This window comes from Oryctolagus cuniculus, chromosome 1, assembly GCF_964237555.1.
Source record: "Oryctolagus cuniculus chromosome 1, mOryCun1.1, whole genome shotgun sequence".
NCBI lineage: Eukaryota > Metazoa > Chordata > Mammalia > Lagomorpha > Leporidae > Oryctolagus > Oryctolagus cuniculus.
Genome location: NC_091432.1, coordinates 155,161,409 through 155,172,583, shown reverse-complemented (window position 1 = coordinate 155,172,583; position 11,175 = coordinate 155,161,409). Strand labels below are relative to the sequence as shown.

Here is an 11,175-nt window from a genome sequence, read left to right as displayed (position 1 = left end):
TCAGGACCTCTAGTGTCCAACAAAGCAGAGTCGGTTTTTGATTGCTAAGCAGAGTGCTTTAAAGAGTGTTCTGAGAAGCAGTTCATCTCTCCAGACGTAAGTGATGCCTGTGTTGCATCTGGAGGGCAGCGATAGGAGTGTGTGTGTGTGTGTGTGTGTGCTGCCGCTGAGTGTGTGCTTGCTTGTGTATTCATGCATGCTTGGGTGTGGCTTACGGAATCATCCTGTAACTAGTTGAGTGCTCACTCCTGGGAACCATTTTTGTTGTATGATTTGAAAGGCAGATTGATACAGAGGGAGAAACTGAAAGAGAGGGAGAAAGGGAGAGAGGGAGGGGGAAAGAGAGAGAGAGAGAGAGATCGATTTTCCATTCTCTGGTTCACTCTTCAAATGGTCTCAACAAGCAGGGATGGGCCAGACAGAACCTAAGAACCAGGAACTCCATCCTGATCTCTTCACGTGGGTAGCAGGGGACCAGGTACTTGGGCCGCCTTCCACTGCTTTCCCAGGAGTATTAACAGGGAGCTGGGTTGGAAGTGGAGCAGTGGTGCTGCGGTACTCAGATAGAGGATCCCTGTATTGCAAGTATGGCTTAACCCACTGAACCACAATGCCTACCCCTCCCTTCCTCCTGAGTAACTCAGAAAGCACATAGTTAAATATGACTGCTGTTGTAGAGAACTTTGACTTCACAGTAAGTTGTCAATGAGATCCAAACACAAATACAGACATTATAGAAATCAGTTTTTTTTTTTTTTTGGGGGGGGGTGGCGCTGTGCTATAGTGGGTAAAGCCTCTGCCTGCAACGCTTGAACCCCATATGCACACTGATTCAAGTCCTGGCTGCTCCACTTCTGATCCAGCTCCCTGCTAATGCTCCTGGGAAAGCAGCGGAGGATGTTCCAAGTGGTTGACTCCCTGTGCTCAAGTGGGAGACCTGGATGAAGCTCCTGGCTCCTGGCTTCCTGCCTGGCCCAGCCCTGGCTGTTGCAGCCATTTAGGGTATGAACCAGCAGATGGAAGATTTCTCTGTGTCTCTCCTTGTCTCTTTCAGTAACTCTGCCTTTCAAATAAATAAATGAAAACAACCTTAAAAAATCAGTTTTTTTGCATTATAATTTACGCTGAGAAATATTAGTGTCAGTCAGACTTGAAATTTTGTATTGGCTTAATTGCAAACAGAAGTGTCCCAACTTTTACGTGTATTAATTCACTTATTTTTCCCAACAACCATGTGAGATCTGCATTGTTTCTGTACACATTGCACAGGTGACAAGATGAAGACAAGACACAGAAGTGTTGATTGACTTGCTGAAAGTCAAATTCTGGGCAAAGAGGTAGCCAGTAGGATTAGAACTCAGAGTGAATTTAAACACTATGTTATTTTGCTTTAGGCATGGTGTACCATTCACATGAGTGGTCATGTGTTTGTTGGAGCTGGTGGGCAGGAAGTGAAAAGGAAGGGACAACTGGTCTTCAGTCAGACTTCCTTGTGACACTGCAGAGAAAGGTCACCCCCTGGATGGTAGCAGCAAGGAGAATGGCTCTGAACTTGAGCTAAGGATGGACCAAAGGGTATTGGATAAGCTTTGGACCCTTGAATCATCTTATTCTAAGAAGGCTTGATACCAATCCATTACATTTGGAACCCTGATGTCTGACCTTGGCTATTTCTTTCAAATGGCGTATTGATTTTGGTGGTGGAAGTAAAGCAACATAAATATTTCATGTGTCTTGTGAAAATAAATTCCTGTGACTTTGAAGAAGCAAATGTCAGTGTTTTGAGTTCTTTCGTTAGTCGTGGTAAAAACATCATAAAACTTCAAAGGCATCGCACATATGCTGCTTTAGTAACACTTTGGGGAGGAAAAAGTCTTCCTCTAAAATAACTTGAACTTCTATGTAAACTTAACCCTTTGGATAAATGAATTAATCAAAGGTCAGAGTATGGGGTTGGCTTTGAAATATGCACATGCCTTAACTCTGAAACCATCTTGAAAATTCCAGAATGTTAATTATCATGTTGATTGCTAAATTTATTTGGCCAGGTGTCAGACATTGCAATGCTTTATCTCCTTCAGTTATTCTGACTTCCGGAATGGGTCCTTATAGCCTTTTTTTCTGGAAGGAATATTACTTTGTGAGGTTGAAAGGCTCCAAGCTAGTTAGTGGTTGGTGTGACCTGGGGGTGGAATACATGCTGTAACATGAGGCTGTGCACTTGGCAGAGAAGCGTGTGAGAGATTCTGCTGGATTGGGTCTACTTTTGTTGGGCAGCCCCCTTTATTAACTTCTGCAGTTCAAGGTTATTGGCACTTGCCGTGTGTCACTGTTCTTTTTCACTAGGTCTGTATTAGACTATACTTTTTGGCAGTAGAGCAGTGTTTGATCTTTTGTAACTGCTTTGTTTGATTCTTTGTAACTGTTTATGAATGGCAGAAGCATAAGAAGTCTTGATAATGTAATAAAGTCTTTGGAAGAAGGTTGGGGAAGACTGTGCATGGGCTCTTGTAGCTTCACTAGGAAGTTGCAAAAGCTGGAGGCTGAGTTCCTCTCCTCAGCACTGTGGAAACAGTGGGGTCCCCTGTCCCTCATGTTTCCCACATTCCCACCACTTGGCCTCTTTGTGGCTAATGCAGTGAGATTTTCTGATGCAGACTCATTGAAAACCTTTGCCCCAGTTGTCCTCACTTGCTTGATGCGCAGGGCAAGGCAATTAAAAAAGCAGACAACTTGGAGCAGGCTAATGTGAATGAACTATCAGGTCAGGATTCTCTATCAAACACATAAAAGGAGTTTGGAAAACAATTGTAAATCTTAGTTCCAAAGGAAACTCATAGTTCATGTAAAGAGTTGAGTGGTATCCACTTATACTTCTTTAACCAGAAGCCTATTAATGTGCATTTAGATGGTTCCCATCTTTTGTGGCAACAATTTTTCAGCAGCCTTGTTGTTTATCCATGCAGATCCAGAGGATCAGGTTCTGGCATTGGGAATGAGTGTACGTGGTTTGTGTACTGTCATTTTCACAGACATCTCCAAATTGCTCTTCCAAAAGGCATACCAACTTCCCTTCCTACCAGCAGCATGTGAGTGTGCCTTATACAGAAAAAGTGTAATGAATTTCACTGGCGGTATTATCCAGGTGTGACTGGAAGAGTGGAAAGTATAGGGCAACAAGCTGGAGGAAGCCGACGAGGAGTTCCCAGAAGTGGGGAATTGAAGCAGGGTCTTGAATGCTGAGTAAGAATCTGCTGGGCAGCAAAGGGAGAACAATCATTTGACCCAGGCAGAAATGAAATAACATATCCTCCAGTCCACATTTGACTCACTGTGTAGGTGCTGAGCTTTTTGCAGAGAGCCAGGGAAATGTGGTGCGCCCACATGGAACTGCCAACTGGACAATTTCTTTTCTGAGTTAAAAAATTGTTTTTATGAGAGGCAAGCAGAAAAGAGAGTGTGAGATTTTTCCATCTGCTGGTTCACTCACTAAATGCCTGCACAGCTAGGGCTGGGTTGGGTCAAAGCCAGGAGCATAAAACTCTCTATGTGGATGGTAAGGACCCAAGTACTTGAGCCACACCTGCTGCCTCTCAGGGTGTACAGCAGCAAGAAGCTAGAATAGCTAGGCCTGGACCTATTTTTTTTTTTTTTTTTTACAGGTAGAATTATAGACAGTGAGAGTAGACAGTGAGAGAGAGACAGAGAGAAAGGTCTTCCTTCCGTTGGTTCACTCCCCTAATGGCCGCTACTGCTGGAGCTGTGCTGATCCAAAGCCAGGAGCCAGGTGCTTCCTCCCTGTCTCCCATGCGGGTGCAGGGACCCAAGCACTTGAGGCCTGGATCTTAAGTACCCCAGTGTGGGGATGTGGGTGCCCCAAGCAGTGTCTTAGTCTTTTTTTTTAAAGCTAGTTTTTTTTTTTTTTTTTTTAAGATTTATTTCTTTATTTATTTGAAAGGCAGAGTTACAGAGAGGCAGAGGCACAGAGAAAGAGAGAGGTCTTCCATCCACTTGTTCACTCTCCAGATGGCTGCCAATGGCCCCAGCTATGCCAATCTGAAGCCAGGAGCCAGGAGCTTCTTCTGGATCTCCCACATGGGTGCAGGGGCCCAAGAACTTGGGCCATCTTCCACTGCTATCCCAGGCCATAGCAGAGAGCTGCATTGGAAGTGGGGCAGCGGGGAACTCAAAGTGGCACCCATATGGGATGCCAGTGCCGCAGACTGGGGCTTTAACCTGCTGTGCCACAATGCTGGGCCCCAGTGTCTTATTCTTTAAAGTTAATTAATTTTTAATTTATTCCTAAGTCATAGCAAGAGAGTGGAGAAGAAAGAGATAGGGAAAAGGAAGGGGAGGGAGAGAGAGGGAGAAAGAGAGATATCTCCCATAAGCTTGTTCATTCCCCAAATGCCCACAATAGCCAAGACTGTGCCAGGCTGAGGCCAGAGCCTGGAGCTCCACATCAGTGGCAGGGATCCAAACACCTGAACCCTCATCTACTGCCTCTTCGGGTATGTGTCAGCAGGGAATTGGATCAGGAGCTGAGGTGGGACTTGATCCCAGGCACTCTGATGTGGGATGCTGGTGTCCCAAGTGTGTCCTAAGTGTGTTGAACAGAATGCTTGCCTCTTTTTCTGCATTAAAGAGAAAAGCAAGGCCAGCGCCGCAGCTCAATAGGCTAATCATCCGTCTGCGGCGCTGGCACACCAGGTTCTAGTCCCAGTCGGGGCGCCAGATTCTGTCCCGGTTGCTCCTCTTCCAGACCAGCTCTCTGCTGTGGCCAGGGAGTGCAGTGGAGGATGGCCCAAGTGCTTGGGCCCTGCACCCCATGGGAGACCAGGAGAAGCACCTGGCTCCTGCCATCGGATCAGCGTGGTGCGCTGGCCGCAGCATGCCGGCCGCAGCGGCCATTAGAGGGTGAACCAACGGTAAAGGAAGATCTCTCTGTCTCTCTCTCTCACTGCCCACTCTGCCTGTTAAAAAAAAAAAAAGAGAGAGAAAAGCATTTATGTAATGTAACAGTTTGTGGAAGATGGTGCAGCTCCACACAGAAGGTAAGGATTTGAGTGTGTGTGTGTCAGCCCCCTGTGCAGCGGGATCTGGTGTCTGTCACAGCGTTCACAGTAGCAGTGAGTGTTTAGTTTTCAGCCATGGGCAAAAGAGCTTGGCAGTTTAAGTCCATTAAATAAGTTACCAGTGTGACTGCTGTGGCCACCTCCTGTTTATTCTTGCCAGTCACTTCCCTCGTTGTGTTTGGGTATCCATAGAAATTTTAGAAAGTCACAGGCAGGGGGCTGACGCCATGGCTCACTTGGTTAATCCTCCTCCTGTGGTGCCAGCATCCCATATGGGCGCCGGGTTCTAGCCCCGGCTGTTTCTCTTCCAGTCCAGCTCTCTGCTGTGGCCCAGGAGGGCAGTGGAGGATGGTCCAAGTGCTTGGGTCCTTGCACCCACATGGGAGACCAGGGAAAAGCACCTGGCTCCTGGCTTTGGATCGGCACAGCACCGACTGTAACAACCATTTGGGAAGTGAACCAACGGAGGAAGGAAGACCTTTCTCTCTGTCTCTCTCTCTCACTGTCTATAACTCTACCTGTCAAAAAAAAAAAATTTAAAAAAAAAAGTCATAGGCAGATTTCTCGACTTACTCTTGGAATAAGAGTTGGAGGAGTCTTGTATTTGTTGTGTGTTTTGAGTGGCATGGGATTTAAAAATTCTTAACAGCCCTTTGGATTTGACAAGTTAGCTTGTTGTTCTTGAGATCTAAGTATGTACTTACTATGCTTCTTTCCTGCCGGGTGCCTCTGATTTCCAGGGAGGCCAATGGCAATATGAATTCAAATTAAGAAAGACCCTGCAGCCAGTCAGTTCCTGCTGGAGGAGCTGACTTAGGCCCTTGCAAGGATCTGAATGCACTGTAGAGGGCATCTCTGGCATCGCTCTACTGCAGGGACTTTTTCCTAGTTCTCAGAAACTCGTGTGTTCCATTTCAGGATTTTCTGCTCCCCAATGAGGACCTGTGTCAATTCATTCTTGTGAGACAAAAAAATGCCTTCAACCGGGGAGTCACCCTGGAGTTGATTTGTGTGCTATGGGAAGTTCCTGCTGACATCTGTGTCTGGAGGGAGGTTGCTTCCTAATTCTAGCCTCTTGGCATCAGTGAGAGTGGACTAGCTGAGAGAAGTCCCTCTAGCCTTTTGTCACAGTTGACAGGTGCCCCTGACTCCAGGAGATTCAGAAGATTCCAGATGTCATCTTTTCCTTGCTTGAAAACCAGACTCGTAAGACTGTCCTTTTTTTTTTTTTTTTTTTTTTTGACAGGCAGAGTGGACAGTGAGAGAGAGAGACAGAAAGAAAGATCTTCCTTTGCCGTTGGTTCACCCTCCAATGGCTGCCACGGCCGGCGCACCGCGCTGATCTGAAGGCAGGAGCCAGGTGCTTATCCTGGTCTCTCATGTGGGTGCAGGGCCCAGGCACTTGGGCCATCCTCCACTGCACTCCCTGGCCACAGCAGAGAGCTGGCCTGGAAGAGGGGCAACCAGGACAGAATCCGGCGCCCCGACTGGGACTAGAACCTGGTGTGCCAGCTCCGCAAGGCAGAGGATTAGCCTAGTGAGTTGAGGTGCCGGCCAAGACTGTCCTTGACAGGCTGTCCACCGAGGTTTACAGGATTTCCTGGTCAGCATGTATTTTCAACTACTTTTTGGGCCGGTTGTTTTAATGAGCTAGTACAACTTTGTCTGATGGTAGTCTGTGGGGGACCTAAACTAAGGGCATTAATAGTTTTTCGGGCAAAGAAGCTGGCTGTAAAACAGTGCCTCAGAAACAGTTCCCTCCAAAGTCAGTATTCCAAGAGGTGTGCCAAGTTTGAAGTGGTGTTTACGCTTATCTTTTAGTTTGGGAGTGAATCATTCTCTTTTACCTATCTGCACTGAGATTCTAAATCTAAGTCACCCAAGGGGCTACCAGCCAGAGCCTGGCTCCACCGTAAGCTGGAAATATGATATCAGAGTCTCCACTTATGGTGACTGCTCACTTCCTCCTTCTGAGAACCCCTCCCATCCCAAGGGGTTCTGGTCCTTGCCTAACAGCTTCCCATTTGAGGACCAATTCTGTTCCTAAATAGGGGCTCTAGGGGACCATTAGGATCCTAAGGGTCTGACACTGGCTTTGTGTCAGCTTTGTTCTTGACCATGGGCTCCTGCCTGTCTCCTGATTCTTGGTTAGGACTGGGTCTCTCTGATGTCTTGACACCTGTTGTCTTGCTGCTCCATCTGCCCTGAACCCTGTTTTTTCCTACTCTGTTTCCTGCTCAGGCACATGCCCCACATGGTTTGGGCTTTGGCTGAGAGTACCTATGCCTTTGTGTTGTACTGTGGTCTTGACTGATCTGGGTCTGTGTTCTTAAATGGGTTTCTCCGTGGCATCCTTCCATCTTCAGACCTAAGCTTTGGCAGACCTGAACGGCATAGCCAGTTGCCATCAGAGCTCTGCCTGTGGCTCCTCATGGTACCAAGGCCGCATGCCGAGAGCCTCAAAACAGCAGCCTGCTCAGGACGGCTCCAGCTGGGGTAACTGACATTGATTGCAGCATCGTTTCCTCTTATCTCAAACAGTATGGCTCTGAGAAGAAATTCTTAGCTTTTCATCTGATGAACAAATTCACCTTTAGTGTGAAACCAATTCTTGATTTGTTATAATCCTCTTCCCAAAGGTGCTTGCAATAACAAAACCAGATTAACTAAAAAGATTCCTGAGTAAAATTAACTTTTAGAGTAGTGAACCACTCTTTCATAACTGGACTTTTAAGCGTAAAGACTGATTAATAGGATGGCTGTGAGAAGACCAAGCTATACATTGTAGAAGGAAGCAAGTACTCTTCAAAAATGGAAAAGTATTTATTAGCTTTGGAATAAAGTCTTTAATTAAAATTTTCTGGTTCTAATTGTTTAATTAACTTGCTAGGTGACCTTGGTTAGTGGATTTTCAGATAATTTCTCAGTACTTTCATCCCATGTTGCATCCCAGTGCTCAGTGGATTCAAACATAAGGAGGAATTAATCACTCCAAGGGCTTTGTAAGTCTAGATTTCCATGACAGAGAGAGAGAAGAAAAGAAGGGATGAGGGTTAGGGAGGGGGCATAATGTATTAATCATTAGGTCTGATCTGATTTCACTTACGCTCTTGGCTACGTAGGCAGTTTTTTTTTTTTTTTTTTTTTTTTTTTTTAAAGCTGTGTAGAGAAGGAGAGCACTGGGGTGGCCCTGTAGGAGTATGTCCGGGACTCTGTGTGCACAGATTCCAATGGGACCATTGCAAAATGTGTAATTTTCTATGGCCATTGAGACAGGACTTTTATGATTGGAAAATGTGGGACTGGTTATAACTCTCTCAACAACCTCAACTCTGACCTAAGAACATGTCTTCTCTGTGCAAAACCTCATTCAGAATCCCACTTCTTCTTCTCATCTTCTTTTTTTCTCCCGATGTCTTTTGGGGGTGACAGTTTTAAATCACAGATTCAAAATCAGACCCTTGCTTTATTGAACTTCTCACGTGTGATTCCATGGGGTTTTCAGTGCTTCTGTGTGGGTGCGAGATGAGTCCTCTCTCGAGAATGGCTCCTCAGCCATGCATGCTGGTTATGTTGATCTCACACAACGACCCAACAGCTCTTTTAAAAAATGGGTAAAAGCCCTCTACTAGTAGTAATGCTGACGCAGTGGCAATTTGGAAGGCAGAGAATTACACTGTCAGGAATACATTTTACTGCTATGGCTGTGGAATTCAAACAAAAATAATTCTGTTTGTAGTTAAAAATTATTATAATGCTCCTGAGGGTTAATTTTCCACCAAGTATCATTAAAAACAGTTAAAGAACTGCAGAACTAGTTAGGAGAGATAGCAAGAGATGGTCAACTGTGCATCTGGGCAGCAGATATAAGTGCAAAGCAAATTCTAGGACGACTGAAAGCTTGTGGTGTAGATAACCACTGCCTGTTGATGACACCACTGACCTAGACAGCGCTGACTTTTCTTGCTTGTGTTTCTGTGGGCAGAGAAGTTACTGTCACGTCTTAAAGAGCAAATGGTTCTGTAGGATCAACAACTTGAGAACAGACCAGGGGCATTCCTAGAACTCCAAGGGAAGGTTTTTCTGACTCAGTCTCTTTCTTTACCCTACCCACATCCCCATGTTCAGAAAAGATTAAATGATATGGATATCTATTAATGAATAAGTTATTTTTAAAAAAGATTTATTTTTATTTTATTTGAAAGAATTACAGAGAGACACAGAAAGACAGAGAGATCTTTGATCTTCTGGTTCACTCCTCAGATGACCAAAACAGCCAGGACTGGGCCAGGCAGAAGCCAGGAGCTAGGAGCTTCATCTGGGTCTTCCAGGTGGGTGGCAGGGGCCCAAGCACCTGAGCCATCTTCTACTGATTTTCCCAGGCCATTAGGAGGGAACTGGATTAGAAACGGAGCAGCAGGGACACAAATTGGTGCCAATATGGGATGCTGGTGACCCAGGCAGTGGCTTTACCTGCTATACCACAGTGCCAGCCCCAAAGAAAAAAGTTTTCAAAGAAATTTTTAATGTATTTTATTTGAAAAGCAGAGAGTGAGGAGGGGGGAAGGGAGGGAAGGACAGAAGGACGGACAGAGGAGGAGGAGGAGGGGCAGAGAGAGAGAGAATATGAATGAGAATCTACCAGATCTACCATCTACTGAATCTACTGATTTACTCTTCAGATGACCAAAACAGCCAGGGCTGGGACAGGCCAAAGCCTATAACCCAGAACTAATTTGAGGTCTCCCAGGTGGGACTTAAGTACTTGCTTAAGTCATTACATGATGCCTCCCAGGGTACAGGAAGCTAGAATCAGAAGTGGAGCTGGGACCTGAGCCCAGGCCCTCTGTTGTGGGTTAAGCACATCCCTACTGGCATCTTAACCTCTGTTCCAAATGCCCGCCCTGTAAAAGATTAAATAAAGATCAAAAATGTCTGAGTGGGTGAGGCTTTGGGCCTTGGAGTGGCTGAAGAGGTAAGGCCAGGAAGGGACTTTTAAGACCCTTCAGGGTGTTGTCCCGCCCCTCAGGCCTGGAGAGAAAGGGGGATTTCCTGTAATTTACCCCACTTTAATTACAGCCCCAGAAAAACCACAGCTTTTTCTTTGTCTGGCCTTGTTCTCTGGGGAAATCCTGAAAGATTCCCATCACTAGGGCCCCTCTTCCCCCTCCCAGAATCTGAGTTGCTTTGGGAAAATACCTTTAAAAAATTTTTTTTGAAAAAGATTTATTTATTTCCTTGAAAGTCAGAGTTAGAGAGAGAGAGAGAGAGAGACAGACAGACAGACAGAATCTTCCATTTGCTGATTCACTCCCCAAATGGCTGTACTGGCCAGGACTGGGCCAGGCTTAAGCTAGGAGCCAAGCACTTCATCTAAATCTTCCACATGGGTGCAGGGGCCCAAGCGCTTGGGCCATCTTCTACTGCTTTACCCAGGCGATTAGCAGAGAGCTGGATTGAAGAGGAGCAGCAGGACTAGAACCAGCACCTATATGGGATGCCAGTGCTGCAGATGGAGGCTTAGCCCAATCTACAGCACTGGGCCGGACACTTTAGGTTAAGATTCTCTGCTGTCTTTTTTGGGGGTTGATTGGGCTTCTTGGGTCTTTCCAACCCCTCCTTTCCATAAACAGGTCCTACTTTAAGGATGAGGCTATGCCTGAGAAAGCTTACTCATGTGGTGCCACCCTACAGAGATGCTGAGAACAGCCTTGGATTGAATGGCGGGTGGAGGCCTCCTGTCCTACATTTCCGGGCCACCAAGGAAGCGTGGCCACTTTTAAGATAGAAACATGGCCCTGGGAACACACAGAGCCCTTTTCAAGTAGCATTGCTGGGACTTGAGAGAGGATGCAATTAGGAAAATGAGTTCCAGTTTAAAGGTTCTTGTCTTAGTGAGCAGATACACTTAGAAGACTTTAAAGGTTGGCCCATCTTGTTGGTTTCTTATAGTTGGCTTCTTTGGCCTCACTTCCATTTCTGACTGTTAATCATTTGAGATATAGACCTTTCTGGCGCCTGTTGCATGTGCTACATCAGAACATTTGAATCCTTTTGCTTTATGAATGGAGAGGGAATCTTTTCAAAGGAATTGGTTTTT

At 45.9% G+C, this 11,175-nt stretch overlaps 1 protein-coding gene across 2 annotated transcripts in view; it reads left to right on the top strand.

Moving 5' to 3' along the window:
* The window catches only part of OSTF1 (osteoclast stimulating factor 1), a 61,801-nt gene that overhangs the window by 1,398 nt on the left and 49,228 nt on the right, over positions 1–11,175 (top strand). The gene's annotated exons all lie outside the window — the stretch shown is intronic.